Raw genomic sequence first — 4,882 nt, 5'->3', positions numbered from 1 at the left:
GGCTTCAGTGTAAATGACAAAGAGAAGAAGGTCAATAGAAGGTAGAAATGTCATTCAGTGACAGTTTTTGATGTGCCTGTACTTATTAATCAAGGGCTGTTGGACTTATTCCAGCAACCAGGCAATTATTCTTTATCATTAGGCATTTTAATTAAAAGATAAATGAGTTTATTTCAGTAATTTCAGAATATGGAACAAATGACATTAAAATCTTATGCTTGATTTTACATACACACAAACACGCATTTGGTTCCCTTTTATCTCCTACCCTTCCTTTTGTGGGTTATTTCCATTAACCCAAATACAAGAGAGAAAAGGTACCAGATAAAGGCCTAAATGATGTTTCTAAAGTTGGTAGGATATTCAGCAGCACCGCTAGTGTCTACCCACTAGATGCCAGTAGCACCCCTCCCCCAGTTGTGACAACAAAAAAAATGTCTCCAGACATTGCTAAAATGTCTTCTGGAGGAAAAACCTACCCCACCCCTCATTGAGAACCACTGAGTTAAAATATAGTATTTTTCACGATAGACAAAAAGTACTTTATCTTCCCATGTATTTTACTACTGACAGTTTACAGAGAGTAAAATCATTTTTCCATAATTATCTGGAAAAGTATTAGACTAACAAGTATAAATATCTTGACATTGTTGATTTTACAGTATATTAAATGATGAAGGATGACATTCAAAATTCTACAACTTCTAGAAAATGAGTGGAGCTGTTTAAAAAGTATAAGGTTTTTATCTTATAAAAATTTACATGTTCAGCTGTTAAAGGTTTGATTTCTTTTGATGTGTTGCAGCTAGATACATTTCCCCAAACCCAATAAAAATGTAAAGTTACCTTTGAAATGGTTTCCCATTTTACTAGTTTTAGGTGTTTTAGGTTTATGAAATACCTGTTTGTAACAATGAAACAGTAATCAGGGTCAAAATTTAAAATCAACATTGGTTCTCCCTACCTCTTGTTATATTGGAGGTAAATGGAGCATACATGTGCCCACATGCTTTTATAGCCCTAATGAACTTTAAAAAGAGTCTCATATGGATAATAATAAAAAAAAGACCCACATGTTTTCTTTTCATGTGATCTCATATTTAATTTACCCTCCAGAGCAGTAGGTCAATAGTTATGTGCCAAGAAACTGCTTTTCAATGGTGTTGTGAAGCACGAGAAAACATGGAGAAATCAGTTTCTTTCTCCTGCCTCAGGAGAGTAGCTGCCTTTTATTATTGCTCATGGCGACAGTAATCTCAACTTTTACTTACGTTCTCTAAACTTTTAACATTGGAAATCAATAGTAACATTCAGAATGATTGAAACTGCTTTATTTGTCAACCATTACCACCATTACTAATAAGTTATTAGGATCCTCTATGTGGAATTGCTGAAATGAGCATCGTATGAAGCAAGTTTAATATGAATTCTCTGGAGGTTTAATACTTAAAATTGTGCGAAGACTAAGTTTGCGTAATATTTTGAAGAGTATAAAAAGGTAAAGACAGTATATGAAGAGGCAAGAACAATCATATCTAGTTCTGTGTTCCACCTATTTATTGAGCTGTTAAGCCCTTTATGAAATCATTTTTAGCATGTTTGAAGTGATCCATACCTTGAAAGAGACTTCATTTTAAGTCAATGTCTTACTTTATACATTTTCTATTCACTTGACAGAGCCTCTGAAAGTTGGTATTTTTAATTATTCCATTTGAGGCTGCTGTTTCTTTTGTGAGTGTCAGATAGCTTTCTAAGCAAATACTGAATGAAATATAGAAAAAGTAAAACTAATTATAAACTATTTAGAAAAGAATGAGATGACTGTACATCTATACTTCCTATGTCATGTGCCAGAACAGTACTCCAAGGAAAATTCATATCCACAGAAATTTGGATTATTAGCTGAAAAAGATTAAAAATAAATAAGCCTATTAGCCAGCTCAAGAGTTTTAAAAAGAACAAGAAAAGCACTGTAAGGACAACAGAAGTAAGGACTTAATAAATGTAAATAAGATTGACAAATTACAAAGCAGAAAGAAAAGAATTGAAAATTAAACCCAAGAGCTTTTTTTTTTAATTAAAAAAAAACAACAAAAGTAGATAAACCTCTGGCAAGATCATGGAAAATGAGAAAAAAAACATACAAAAAAACATACACACTAGAAAATACAAAGAGGATGTAAGCAATGCATGTAGACAGTTTATGAGAAATAGTGTATAAAGTCCATGAGAATACTGGAAAATCTTAATGAGATGAATGATTTTCTTGGAAATTATAAATAGCCAAAATGGACTCAGAAAGAAATATGAAACCTGCAATAAATGACAATATAGGAAATTAAAGTTTTGAAAGTGCTCTCCCCTGAAACATGTATGGTTCAGATTCAACTCTGCATTTTTAATTTCTTCTGCATTTTAAAGTATTTGTAAACATAGACAGTGTTAGAAATCCTTCTATACCATTTTCAAGATGGTAATACAAGCAAGAGAAAATCAACTTCAAGAATCAGCACTTGAAAAGGAACCTACATGATATTTTCTATGAAAATAGGTTTAGAAACCTAAGGGGAAAGAGCAATTAATTCCAGAAGCATGTTAAGAAATCATCAGACTGAGTTTAAAGGATCGATGTAGAGAAATTCATTAATATATTGTGCCAAACGGTAAAAACTCTAGTATCATATTGAGACATGCTGAAAAGGCAGTTCATAAAATTCAACATGAGTTATTGGTAAAAAGAATTCAAAGTGACCAGACTCTAGAAAAGCGGCATTCCCAATAGTGTGAGGAAGAAGACAAGGTCCACATCATTCCTATTACGTCACCCTGTTCTGACAGTGCTGCTGCACTGAGACAAAACAACAGCAACATCACACAAGAACACACGAGAAGATCCAAGGCTAAAGAGGGTGTGTTTCAACTATTAAAATATGTTAACGTTGTTTCTCCGTGCAGGCGGAATTATGGCTATTTTGTACTTTTCTCTTTTTGCTTGTCTGTATTTTCTGTATGGAACTTCTATTTTTTAAATTGAGACAACAAACATTGAGCAATCATAATTCAAAAGGGAAGAGATTTTCTTTTCAAACGAATGGCTTCCACTACAATTCAGCATTTTACTGTCTTTAGTCCTAGTCGCAGCTGATTAAGTAAAAGCAAAGAGATACTTTTTAAAAAACTTTTCCCTGGGGAACTTTTCTAGGAACTTTTTTTTAAAGCTCTTTTCATTTCAGTGCAGTTAAAAAAAATACCGCATTTGATAGTTTTACAAAGTCTAAGGGAAAGCTGAAACGGATTTCAATGTCTCTAACGTGGCCTTGTTCCCCAGTGCCAATAATCAGCTTTGATACAGTCTCCATCTGTTGGCTTTTCCTTCCCACGATGACTTTGTCTCGTCGAACATTTCCCAAGATGACTTCACCTAGTCTGACCGTCTGCTGGGGTTAGTTATGTGTGCTCTTCCTCCTGGGAAGGTCCACTTCACCTAACAGTGAGATTTCTAGGCTGACTGGGCTGACTCCTGGCTGCCTCTCCCTCCAATACAGCTTTTCCTGACTTTGTGCCCTTGCAGCCAAGATGAAGGGGAGGACAAGTTTCCTCAGGTGCAGTTAGCGAACAGAAGTGGGTCACCCATGATACGACATCACCCTAACCCGGAGGGGTAGATGACATGACTCTCAAAGTGTTGCGGAAGTGTCACTGTTGACGTTCTTCTCATTGTTGCTTTAAAAATCCAAATTTCCTATTTAACATCAGGGGTCCCCAACCTAACTTTTCCATTCGTGGTTTTCAGGCAGCGAGATGGGATCTGGGGACTGAATCGTGAAGAGGCAGCACCGTGGAGAGCAGAGCCCTGACGTGGACCACTGGGGGACCCTTACCAGCCCCTGCAGAATGCCCGCTAGGGAAAAGGTCCTTTTCCACTCAGCATCGCCACGCCAGAGCAGCTCTGAGGTGTCGTGGCAGTTTCAGTTTTTACCGGAGATGACCCGAGACATGGTGTGGGTCAGTGTGATGGAGACAGGAGTCAAGTGACACCTCTTCTGCTCCCCGCATTGCCCCAGTGCCTTAAACACTGGATCCTGGATTTCCTCCTATGTATGACAGTTATAACACCAGCAGCCGCGAGGTGCTGTTTCGAGGATGAGAGAACGAATCCAGCAAACCTAGTTCATGGCAGCAGCTCTTAATGACTGTTCCGTAGCGACACTGACCCATGTACTCACTAGCCTCGTGTGGCTACTTAAATTAATCAAAAATCCAGCTTCACAGCAGCACTACCCCCACTTCAAGGGCTCGACAGCCACCTACGTCTACTGGTCACCACACTGCGCAGTGCAGCTACAAGCCATTCCCATCACCGCAGAATGTCCCATTGGGCGGTACTGCTCCATATTGCTAACTGTGATTTTACACAACTGCCACTCCTCAGGGCTGACCAACACCACTCCCTTCCAGTTGGAAGCTCCTGGGATGTTTACCCGGGGAGGCAGCCAGGTAAGGCCTTTGGTCGCCAGAGATAGCAAGGAGTGACACTGGACGCCCTAACTAAGCCAGCTTATCTGTGAGCCAGATACTTCGGGCCCGGAAAGGTGAAAAGGCGGAAAGCTCATGCCAAGGAAAACCACCAGAGAGGACTGGGTACTCCCCACCCTGAGCTGAGCTCTCCCGGACAAACGAGAGGGGTGGGGGAGGCCTCCACCTTGGAGACAGCAGAGAAACATTCTTTCAAGGTAGTTTGTAAAGGACAACAAACCTGTTTTCCACACAGATTTTCGTAAATAACTGACAGGAGATGGGCTGCTTCTATCAAAGTATTAACCCAAGTGATGGGGGTTAATCATTAAGCCTTCTGGCTGGTGGCTGGCTTGTGTCTCATATT

The sequence above is a fragment of the Pteropus vampyrus genome, unplaced genomic scaffold (assembly GCF_000151845.1).
Source record: "Pteropus vampyrus isolate Shadow unplaced genomic scaffold, Pvam_2.0 Scaffold81, whole genome shotgun sequence".
NCBI classification, from domain to species: domain Eukaryota; kingdom Metazoa; phylum Chordata; class Mammalia; order Chiroptera; family Pteropodidae; genus Pteropus; species Pteropus vampyrus.
This window is presented reverse-complemented; position numbering follows the sequence as displayed.